Source organism: Budorcas taxicolor, chromosome 1 (genome assembly GCF_023091745.1).
Source record: "Budorcas taxicolor isolate Tak-1 chromosome 1, Takin1.1, whole genome shotgun sequence".
NCBI classification, from domain to species: domain Eukaryota; kingdom Metazoa; phylum Chordata; class Mammalia; order Artiodactyla; family Bovidae; genus Budorcas; species Budorcas taxicolor.
This window is the reverse complement of record NC_068910.1, coordinates 180,448,201-180,461,084: the sequence shown is the minus strand read 5'-3', so window position 1 is coordinate 180,461,084 and position 12,884 is coordinate 180,448,201.

Sequence of the window (12,884 nt, the reverse complement as noted above, 5' to 3'; positions counted from 1 at the left end):
ATGGTCTAACATATGATACATTCTGGAGAATGGTCCTTGTGTGCTTGATAAGAATAAGCATTCTGCTGTTGTTGGATGAAATATTCTGTGTATATCTGTTAGGTTTATTTGATCTAAAGTGTAAGTCCAATGTTTCCTTATTAATTTTCTGTATGGATAATCTATCCACTGTTGGAAGTGGAGTACTGAAGTCCCCTACTATTATTGTATTAGTGTCTATTTCTCCCTTTAGATTTGTTAGTATTTGATTATATATGTGTAGGTGTTCTGATATTGGGTGCATATTTATTTAGAATTGTTATATTCTCTTGATAAATTGGCCCTTTATCATTACATAATGACATTTTTGTCTCGTTACAGTTTTTGCCTTAAAGTCTATTTCGTCTGATATAAGATCAGCTACCCCTGTTCTCTTTGGTTTCTATTTGCATTATATACTATTTTCTATTATCCCATGTGGAAACTATGTGTATCCTGCCAAAATGAGTCTATTGTAGGCAGCATATAGCTGTGTTTTATTTTTTAAATCCATTTAGGCATTTTGTATCTTTTGACTGGACAATTTGATCCATTTACATTTGAAGAAATTCTTGATAGTTAAGAACTTACTAATGACATTTTATTGTTTTTTGACTTTAAGTAGTTCCCTGCTTTCTTTCTCCCTCTCTTGCTCTCTCTTGTACCTTAATGATTTTCTGTAATTATATGCTTTGATTCCCTTCTCTTTATCTTCTGTGTATCTGCTGTAGGATTTTACTTTGTGATTACCAACATCTTAAAGATAAAACAGTCTGTTTTAAGACGATAGCCACTTAATTTTGATCTCATACAAAAACTCTTTTATACTTCTTTATTAAGGATTCTGAGGCTCTCTCAGCCCTTTTATGTGGATATACCTGCCCTATATTTCTTGTGACCTCTTGAGGAATTTTCAAGGTTATATGCCTTCTCTGGATTCTGTAAGCCGGGCCAGGTGCTCACTGTATCTTATTCACTTTCTCTAGGATGGTACTGAATGCTCAGGTTTGTGTGCCGCTGCTGCTAAGTCACTTCAGTTGTGTCCGACTCTGTGCGACCCCATAGACGGCAGCCCACCAGGCTCCCCCATCCCTGGGATTCTCCAGGCAAGAACATGAGTGGGTTTCCATTTCCTTCTCCAATGTATGAAAGTGAAAAGTGAAAGTGAAATTGCTCAGTCATGTCTGACTCTTAGCGACCCCATGGACTGCAGCCTACCAGGTTCCTCTGTCCATGGGATTTTCCAGGCAAGAGTACTGGAGTGGGGTGCCATTGTCTTCTCCACAGGTTTGTGTACTTTTCCCCAAACCTGCAGAGTTGAGCCTCTTTCTGCATATGTTCACTAGATGTCTGCAAAGGCTCACTCTCACTGCAGTTAGCGGGGCACATAGGGAGCTAGCTTGGGGTGTGGGGAAGAGGTGGTGGGAGTGAGGTATGTGGAGTGCTGGAGGAACCCATGGGCTACCTGGGATGATCTGCAGGTGGAGCAGCTCCAGAGGCTCATGGATGGCCTTCCTGATGGCATTTGTAAAGCAGTCATTAGGATCTGCATTTCTTAGATGTGTTTCATTCAAGCCCAAGACACTGTTCTCCCAGCCACTCACTGCCCCTCAGCTGTGCAGCTCATGAAGCAGCATTATGGGTGGGCAAGAAAGAAATGGCAAGGACACACACAGCTGGGAAAATCAGGTGCTCACTCGTATGTTCTTAGTTTCTCTTTGACAAATCCATGGGCCAACAAGGTCTCTCTTGGCAGTTTGTGCACCTTAGGGAAAGTGACACAGGTAAAGCAAGACTGCTCCTTTTGACCTCTTCAGTGTATCCAATCTCAGGCTTTTTTTTTGCTCCTTTGATATACTAGATCTTCTCCAGTGAACTCTGGAAATCCACAATGCTTTCTCATTCATGGACAGTTGTTAAAAATCTATTATTTTCTGGGGAAAAAGATGGTAGAAAACTCCTATAGCCATTTCGATGATTTCATCATTTTGATGATTAAAACCCTTATTTTTATTTATTAAAAACTTTCTCATGGCTAAATAAAATCGGCTTTATAGAAACCCAAACAATATTTGGAGTTGGCCTTTGCATGGGCAAAACTAAACTGATAGCTCTGAAATAATTTTTTTTTTCTCATTATTAAGCCTCATTTTTCTCCTCTCCATATCAACTCAAACATTTGTAGGCAGAAATGGAAAATGAAGGCTACACGGAGGGACAATAAACAAAATGTAAAAGAAAGGCAAGATAAAGGGGGAATGTGCTTTTGGAGCTATTTGAGGAATAGAATTAAAATGATCAAAAACAAAAAGAAAACATACACCATCATTTACTCTTTTTTTTCTTCCATACTCTCCCTACCAGTCATCTTGGCACTGAAATATAAACTTGTTAATAACAAAGATAAAGTTTAGATCAAGCCTTTGTTGTTTTCTGGTTTTAAATTTTTAATCTTCTTTTCTGCTGATAATTTTTTATGATCTGTTTGTGGATGTTCCAAAGATGGGTAAAACTAGTATAGTGGTAGACAGAAAAATAATCTTGATTCATAAAGGTGGAATGCATGTGAACACATGCTCAGTTACTTTAGTCATGCACAAGTCTTCGTGACCCTATGGACTATAGCCTGCTGGGCTCCTCAGTCCATGGGATTCTCCAGGAAAGAATACTGGAGTGAGTTGCCATGCCCTCCTCCAGGGAATTATCTTGACCCAGGGATCAAACCCATATCTCCTGCATTGCAGGAGATTCTTGACCCATTGGGCCACCTGGGAAGTCCCAAAGGTGGAATAAACACATCTAAAATGCTTTGTACAATTTTCATTGAGTGGTAGCACTATAAATAAGAAGAAAAGCTTTGGCCTCGGTATGGAAAAACTTTATTTAAAAAATTTCCTGCAAAACAGGGGAAATAATATATGTTACTTATGTCTTGGCATCTGGTCTTTAATCAGTAAGCCCTCAACAAATTATGGAACAAAATATTTCAATTAATCATAGAATAAGAGCACTCAACATCTTAAGGGACAAAAGTAGGACCTTCACATTCAGTGGTGATCAGGTTCAGGCTGAGGGGAAGTTATTTGTCCGTTATGGGGTCTTTGGAAAAGCCATCCTTGTCTCTTCTAGGAGCTTGTCTCCTAAGCACTAGAAGCTATAAACAGACTCTTTTATTTGGATGTCAAATAGCCATTGATATGTCCTTAGATTTTCCTTCTAGCAGATCATTTTTTTTCCTAAGGGTATTTACAGATAAACTAAAAATTACAGGAGGGGCTCTAAATGATGCTTTGGATTTCTCTTTCTTCCCATAATGGAAAAATAGAAAACAGAAGGTAGAAGGGCGGAATGGATGAATTACTCCTTTTTGGCATTAAGTTCTTAGAAAGGAAACCAAGAAATGAATGCCCTAGAATTACAAGTCTAAGGGGCTCCCTGGAGCTTCATATGGTGTGGTCTTCAGAAAATTGCAAAGTGAAAGGGATCCATAGAAAGCTGCTTCATCTTAAAAGACAGGCATGGTTGAGAGGTGGGGGTGTGATCAATGTCTTGTCTTCTAAATTAGGCGAAGCCATAAGATAGAGTGAAAGTTGTCTCATATATTTGTTCCAGCTGTAGGAACCTCCCCTTACCATAGGAGCCCTCTCTTCCCTTCTTGTTCATGGAGTCTCTTCAAAAGCATTCTTCCTTAAACTCTTAATATACTCTTTTTACTCCCTTGTAGGTACTATCTCAACTCTCACTTTCTTCTTAACATTTGAGGGTTAAACTTACTAATTATATATGGAATACTGTGCGTGTGTGTTGGGTAATTCAAGTAACAATAATTCAAGTAGCATTTAACTCTATAGATTTCATATGCAACAACTTGTTCTCATAAGAATAATCTCATAGTGTCCATTTCTCAGAGAAGGAATTACTACTGAGTCATTCTGTAAAGAAAAGACACTTTTTTAAAGGTAAGGATTACTTTTCCAATTTTCTCTGTTATTAAAGGATAGTAAATAGGAATTAACAAATATGTTCTATTTTATTCAATCATAAATAATCAACAGACCTATTTAACAAACGTTTATCCACCATCTACTATATATCAGACATTATTATATTCTTTTTTTCTTAATCTTACAAATATCCTTCTCTCCTTTCTCATATGAACATTCTAACTTACCACTGAATGAATGTGTCCTGTTTAAAATCAATCTTTGCTCCTCAGAGCAGAGCTTATGCATACCCAGATCCCAGATACTTCTTCTTACCCACTGTTTTGTGATGGATGAGCAGTTAAGAATTACTTTTGGGCAAGCATTTGCATCCTGATATAAAAAGCTTAGCAAAATGTGTTTGGTCTACAAATTGGTCAGGCTATTTTAGTATTTAGACCATGAAATGGTACCCTGAGCCTTCTGTGTAAGATGAGAAGAGTTTTAGAAAAATAAGCAATAGAAGTCAAAACCAAGATTTTTGAATTTGAAGAATGTGTTTCAATTCTATTTTTGGATCAAATTAGACTTCCTGTTTTTATCAGAGTAATGTCTCTTTTTCCTATTTGTTTTATTCTTTTCTATTTGTGTCAGTCTTCTTGTGAGTACTTCTAGGTTTTCAGAATATTTTTCAAAAATCCTAGGGTTGGAAGATTATTGATAATTAATTATTCTTTATTTCTTGAAAGTGCGGCATACCACATCAAGAATACACCTATGTTAATAGTTAGAACATCTGAAAATATCTACTCTAATAGATACTAGCTCTACTATAATGGTATATGCTATACATCTCCCTTACCAAATTTCTTATATTTTGATTTACACTTTTATTTCTTTACTCTTTGAGAAATCATTTGTTGTACCCTTTCTATGTTACTGCTTATTAATTTCTATGCCACACCTTGGGAATGTATGAATTGATTGAAATATTATCCTCAAGCCTGTTAAGAAAGAATATGTGTTAAACAGAGTAAGTATAATTGCTTGTCGATACTTGGAATAGCATCACAGTGATAAGGTCATGAAGAGGAGAAATTCATTTATTTTATTATTATTAGGTAGGGGTGAGTGAAGATATATCGAAGGAAGTGATACTTGAACTGAATACGGAAGCACAAATAAGTGAGCATTAGATAAAGACAGTGGAGAGCAGCAGTGTGGTCTGGAGTGTAAAGATTTTCTAGACTTGTGCAAAAGACTAAAGAGCATAAAAAATACTGTTTGTTAAGGGAAATACGCCTTCTTTATTCTTTCACTTGAAAAATATTTAGTGCTTGTTTTTATCACACTTCATGTTTGGAGAAACAAGGATAATTTGAAACGTTCCTTAAGAGGGCAGGTAGCAACAGTTAAGTCCAGAAAAGGAAACAGTATCATGCTAAGAAATACATTTTTATCCTGATAGTGATAAAGAATCACTGATGACACCAACTAGGGGAGAAACAATAGAAAAATGTTTTTTAAAGATAATGCTGAAAGCAGTTTGGAGAACAGATTAGGAGGGGGCAGGAGAAATGAGACAAGAAGCCCCCACCCCCCCACCCCCACCCCCCCCCCCCCCCCCGCAACCCCCCACCCCCACACCCCCCGCCGAGGAAACATTGCAGGAAGTTAAACAAACAGGGTGACAATATACAGCCTTGAGGTACTCCTTTTCCTATTTGGAAACAGTCTGTTGTTCCATGTCCAGTTCTAACTGTTGCTTCCTGACCTGCATACAGATTTCTCAAGAGTTAGGTCAGGTGGTCTGGTATTCTCGTCTTTTTCAGAATTTTCCACAGTTTATTGGGATCCACACAGTCAAAGGCTTTGGCATAGTCAATAAAGCTGAAAGAGATGTTTTTCTGGAACTCTCTTGCTTTTTCGATGATCCAGTGGATCTTGGAAATTTGATCTCTGGTTCCTCTGCCTTTTCTAAAACCAGCTTGAACATCAGGGAGTTCACGGTTCACGTATTGCTGAAGCCTGGCTTGGAGAATTTTGAGCATTACTTTACTAGCATGTGAGATGAGTGCAATTGTGCGGTAGTTTGAGCATTCTTTGGCATTGCCTTTCTTTGGAATTGGAATGAAAACTGAACTTTTCCAGTCCTGTGGCCACTGCTGAGTTTTCCAAATTTGCTGGCATATTGAGTGCAGCACTTTCACAGCATCATCTTTCAGGATTTGAAACAGTTCAACTGGAATTCCATCACCTCCACTAGCTTTGTTCATAGTGATGCTTTCTAAGGCCCACTTAACTTCTCTTTCCAAGATGTCTGGCTCTAGATTAGTGATCACATCATCATGATTATCTGGGTCGTGAAGATTTTTTTTTTGTACAGGTCTTCCGTGTATTCTTGCCACCTCTTCTTAATATCTTCTGCTTCTGTTAGGCCCATACCATTTCTGTCCTTTATTGAGCCCATCCTTGCATGAAATGTTCCCTTGGTATCTCTAATTTTCTTGAAGAGAGCTCTAGTCTTTCCTATTCTGTTCTTTTCCTCTATTTCTTTGCATTGATCGCTGAAGAAGGCTTTCTTATCTCTTCTTGCTCTTCTTTGGCACTCTGCATTCAGATGCTTATATCTTTCCTTTTCTCCTTGGTTTTTTGCCTCTCTTCTTTTCACAGCTAGTTTTAAGGCCTCCCCAGACAGCCATTTTGCTTTTTTCATTTCTTTTCCATGGGGATGGTCTTGATCCCTGTCTCCTGTACAATGTCATGAACCTCATTCCATAGTTCATCAGGCACTCTATCTATCAGATCTAGGCCCTTAAATCTATTTCTCACTTCCACTGTATACTCATAAGGGATTTGATTTAGGTCATACCTGAATGGTCTAGTGGTTTTCCCTACTTTATTCAATTTGAGTCTGAATTTGGCAATAAGGAGTTCATGATCTGAGCCACAGTCAGCTCCTGGTCTTTTTTTGTTGACTGTATAGAGCTTCTCCATATTTGGCTGCATAGAATATAATCAATCTGATTTCAGTGTTGACCATCTGGTGATGTCCATGTGTAGAGTCTTCTCTTGTGTTGTTGGAAGAGGGTGTTTGCTATGACCAGTGCATTTTCTTTTATCTAAATAAATTTATGGAATCCTGACCAGGCCTTCATGTGTAAGGTCATACTTTGGCATTTCCTGCAGTTCCACTGGTCTTGGAAAGTGCCAGCACCCCTATTTTAGTCTACTTCAATTACTTCCTTATCACATTATTCTGTTGTGTCTTTGTTTTTTGTCTTCTTGGAAGTCTTGGACCTAGTACTACCTGTTGCCCTTCCAGCTATTAGACTAGTTGATGAAGAGTCTGTGTCATCTACAATGTCAGTGTTGGTCAAAGAGCTTTACTGCCTGACAGCCTTCTGCATCATCAGTGAAAAGTGCAACTGCCTTAGAATCAGAAATCCTGGGTTAAAGGTTTACATGTAATTAAGTTTTACACGTAGTTCCATAGATATTCTGACAGTGTAAAAGAAGATGCCTTCATTATGTTTGTGTCCATTATGAACCGTATTATGTTTCTCATATGTCAAATTAATGTTTTCATTAAGCTCCTAGTTATCTTGAGAATAATACAATTATGTTATAATTTTGTGTTAAATGTAAACATTTTAAAGAAAATCCAGTTTTTAATGGACATGTTTGGGCATATTTTCATTTATCAAAATAATAGTGAAAAGTCAAAGTGTTAAGTTTGGTCATGTGTCTGACTCTGCGACCCCATGGACTGTAGCCTGCCAGGCTCCTAAATCCACGGCCTTCTACAGTCAAGAATACTGGAGTGCATTGCTTTTTCCTTCTCCAGGGGATCTTCCCAACCCTGGGATTGAACCCAGGTGTCCTGCATTGCTGGCAGACTCTTTACTTCTGAGCCACCAGGGAAACCCCCAAATATTAGTAGTCTCAGCTAAAAGGAAAAGGTTGTGCCTCTCTAAGCTCTGAGAGACTTTAATCAAAATGCAGTTATTGTATATTTATCTTTTATAATATAAATCAACCAATATATCAGTATACAATTTCTACTCTTTATACACTTTGATCTTTGCCTTTTCTTTTTCATTGAGATAAATTAAAACTGAACAATGAAAATTATGTTTTGAGAGGGAATTGCTCAGCCATAAATCAAATGCTTTGTAACTATGAGATAGACTGTAGGCTGGTAGTTTGAGATAGTACAACAATACTAAGAGGAAAACATAAGCTCGTGAAATAGACTTCAGTCAGTCAGTTCAGTCATTCAGTTCAGTTCAGTCGCTCAGTCGTGTCCGACTCTTTGAGACCCCATGAATTGCAGCACGCCAGGCCTCCCTGTCCATCACCAACTCCCAGAGTTCACTCAGACTCACGTCCATCGAGTCAGTGATGCCATCCAGCCATCTCATCCTCGGTCATCCCCTTCTCCTCCTGCCCTCAATCCCTCCCAGCATCAGTCTTTTCCAATGAGTCAACTCTTCACCTGAGATGGCCAAAGTACTGGAGTTTCAGCACAGCGTCATTCCTTCCAAGGAACACCCAGGACTGGTCTCCTTTAGAATGGATTGGTTGGATCTCCTTGCAGTCCAAGGGACTCTCAAGAGTCTTCTCCAACACCACAGGTCAAAAGCATCAATTCTTTGGTGCTCAGCTTTCTCCACAGTCCAACTCTCACATCCATACATGACTACTGGAAAAATAATTTAAATGCTTCTAAATCACTAAATCTTGCCAAAAGTGGATTCAGTTATTTGATGATGTAAGTGTAAATGAATCAGTAATGTTTGAATTTGATTTTTTTTAAGTTGTATATGATTACTAAAAAATGGAATTCTGCCTAAAACGCATTTTGAATTTTAGTAATCATTTCTAGAGTTATGCCTAAGAATTAGGCATATTCCTTTAATAGTCATGTTTTGTAAAGGAAGTTTATTGCCCTAAGTTCTCAGAGCTGTAAAGAAAAGATCACTTTGAATAAAGTTAAGGAAATTAACTTGGAGAAAAAAAAAATCCCTGTATATTTATATAAGCAACAAGCCAGCCAATAACTAGTCAAGCAAATTCTATTTTAAAAAATACTATGCTCGGTGTGTATGCCCAGCAGTGGGATTGCTGGGTCATAAGGTAGTTCTATTTGCAATTTTTTAAGGAATCTCCACACTGTTCTCCATAGTGGCTGTACTAGTTTGCATTCCCACCAACAGTGTAGGAGGGTTCCCTTTTCTCCACACCCTCTCCAGCATTTATTGCTTGCAGATTTTTGGATCGCAGCCATTCTGACTGGTGTGAAGTGGTACCTCATTGTGGTTTTGATTTGCATTTCTCTAATAATGAGCGATGTTGAGCATCTTTTCATGTGTTTGTTAGCCATCCGTATGTCTTCTTTGGAGAAATGTCTATTTAGTTCTTCGGCCCATTTTTTGATTGGGTCGTTTATTTTTCTGGAATTGAGTTGCATAAGTTGCTTGTATATTTTTGAGATTAGTTGTTTGTCAGTTGCTTCATTTGCTATTATTTTCTCCCATTCAGAAGGCTGTCTTTTCAGTTTGCTTATATTTTCCTTTGTTGTGCAGAAGCTTTTAATTTTAATTAGATCCCATTTGTTTATTTTTGCTTTTATTTCCAGAATTCTAGGAGGTGGATCATAGAGGATCCTGCTGTGATTTATGTCTGAGAGTGTTTTGCCTATGTTTTCCTCTAGGAGTTTTATAGTTTCTGGTCTTACATTTAGATCTTTAATCCATTTTGAGTTTATTTTTGTGTATGGTGTTAGAAAGTGTTCTAGTTTCATTCTGTTACAAGCGATTGACCAGTTTTCCCAGCACCACTTGTTAAAGAGATTGTCTTTACTCCATTGTATATTCTTGCCTCCTTTGTCAAAGATAAGGTGTCCATATGTGTGTGGATTTATCTCTGGGCTTTCTATTTTGTTCCATTGATCTATATTTCTGTCTTTGTGCCAGTACCATACTGTTTTGATGACTGTGGCTTTGTAGTAGAGCCTGAAGTCAGGCAAGTTGATTCCTCCAGTTCCATTCTTCTTATACACACCGAGGAAACCAGAATTGAAAGAGACACATGTACCCCAATGTTCATCGCAGCACTGTTTATAATAGCCAGGACATGGAAACAACCTAGATGTCCATCAGCAGATGAATGGATAAGAAAGCTGTAGTACATATACACAATGGAGTATTACTCAGCCGTTAAAAAGAATTCATTTGATTCAGTTCTGATGAGATGGATGAAACTGGAGCCGATTATACAGAGTGAAGTAAGCCAGAAAGAAAAACACCAATACAGTATACTAACACATATATATGGAATTTAGAAAGATGGCAATGACAACCCTGTATGCAAGACAGGAAAAAAGACACAGCTGTGTATAACGGACTTTTGGACTCAGAGGGAGAGGGAGAGGGTGGGATGATTTGGGAGAATGGCATTCTATCATGTATACTATCATGTAAGAATTGAATCGCCAGTCTATGTCTGACGCAGGATACAGCATGCTTGGGGCTGGTGCATGGGGATGACCCACAGAGATGTTATGGGGAGGGAGGTGGGAGGAGGGTTCATGTTTGGGAACACATGTAAGAATTAAAGATTTTAAAATTAAAAAAATAAAAAACTATTAAAAAAAATGCTATATGGGATCTCCCTGGCAGTCCAGTGGTTAATATTACACACTTCCAATGCATGGGGTGAGGGTTTGATTCCTGGTCATGGAAATCCTGTTACATGTTTCTTTATAGTTAGTATATATAGTCATTATATAAAAGTGTTTATATTGGAAAGAAGAAAAATGATCACATGGATTTCTTACAATCATGCAAAGGTAACAATTATTAATAATTGTTACATTTTCCTGTTTTTTCCCATGCATATTTATACCATTGAGATTCTATAAAGAGATTTTCATTCTGATTGTTTTTAGTTAATATTTAACATAAATACATTTCATATTGTTAAACTTTGAAATATTTTTATTGGTTATATAGTACTATATTGCATAGCTGTACTGTGCTTTGCTTTTGCATCCCCCTGTTATTGAACTGTTTCCAGTTCTCCTATCTTATAAATATGGCTATGATGAAAATTACACACTGTCAGGGAATGTTTAACAGGAGGATTCCTGTGTGCTGTTGTCTATTTCTCATAAATCCTCTGTTCCTTATCAGTTCTTGGTAACAGGAATGAGTGTTTATTGGTTCTCTGCATAACCCAGGGAATATTAGCTTCTTTCTCTTTCACTTTATCGTTGACTCTGGACCACCAGATTCTGGTCCATTAAAGGACCGCAACAACACACAATATTCTTCTTTGTATTTAAAGCCTTCTGTGTGTTTAATAAGACCAAGAAGAGTATGTAAATTACTTAATCCAAAAATAAAAATATTTGTCAGTCTCTTGATGCAATCATTTTCACCAAAAATATTGTACTAATTTGCATTCATATTAGCAATGGGGATTCTTAGGTCTTCCTCAAAAATAGGCAATATGTTTTACCTCATTAAAATTTTTATCTGCTTATAAATCTATTGATCTTAGAACTTTTATTTTTATTTGTGGAGGCTGTAACGAATGAACTCTTTGTTATTTTCTATTTAATCTCTTATGCTAGAGGATATACTCAAAGATAAGGAGCAGATTTTGCACTTTATTGACTAAGCTGTGAGGGAGAAAAGATATATGAACAGAGCATATCTTTATATTTATTTGGGTATTCTTTAATTTCTTTAAATAATGTTTTGTAGCTTTTAGAGAACATGTTTTGGACTTCTTTTGGTAACTCATTCCTAAGTATTTCATTCTTTTTCATATTGTTGTACACAGAACTGTTTTCTTAATTTTAAATTGTTCATTGCTAGTGTATAGAAATACAATTGATTTTTATATATTCATCTTGCCCACTTATGGTATAGTTCAAAATGATACTCTATTTCTAGTATTTTTATGCAAATTGGGAGCTGGTTTAAAAGTACTGATCAGACTCAGGATCCATCTCTTTGGCCATTCTGTAGGTGAGGCTGTGTTCTCCCATCAGAAAACATATGCTGTTGGTTTTTGCTCTTTTTTGTTGTTAGTAACCACTGATGCTTAGTATTTAAAACTGTTAACCTCATTTAGGTTTGAAAAAAGGTGATATTCTAATTGTATTACTTCTTTTTCATTCACTAGCTGTAATGATTTTAATAAGCATTTTCCTCTTACCTTCTCCTAGGTTGACCATTAGTATTTTATATGGGAAAGTCAGGATAAATTCTTAATTTAATTTAGTTTAATTTTTTTTTTCAGTTGAGAAAAATTTTATTTGTGATGAATTCTTTCAATACTGTTTATATAACTCTCCCTTCTCTGACTGTTATCAGTGTCTCATAGCAAAATAATAATTAAAAAAAAACTTGTTTTCTTTCTGTAAGTTTTTTCCCATTTAAACCACATGCAGATTTAGAGTCCTTGCTACTTTCCATGCCAGTAGATGGCATTCTTATTCTTGTTTTTATTTTAATAGGGTTAGCTTCATGATACATGTGATGCTTGCGCTGGACTTAATTTGGTTCTGGTTCTACAGTCCATGCTCAGGATGAAGGATACAGCATGCTTGGGGCTGGTGCATGGGGATGACCCACAGAGATGTTATGGGGAGGGAGGTTGGAGGGGGGTTCATGTTTGGGAACACATGTAAGAATTAAAGATTTTAAAATTAAAAAAATAAAAAACTTTATACAAAAAAAATAAAAATAAAATAAAATAAAATAAAAAAAAAGAAAAAAAAAGTAATTTAATTTAATTTTTACTGCACTGGATCTTCATTGCTTCACCGGCTTTTTCTCTAGTTGTGGTGAGCAGGAGCTACTCTCTAGTTGCCGTGCACAAGCTTCTCTTTGCAGTGGCTTCTCTTGTTGCAGAGCATGGGCCCTAGTG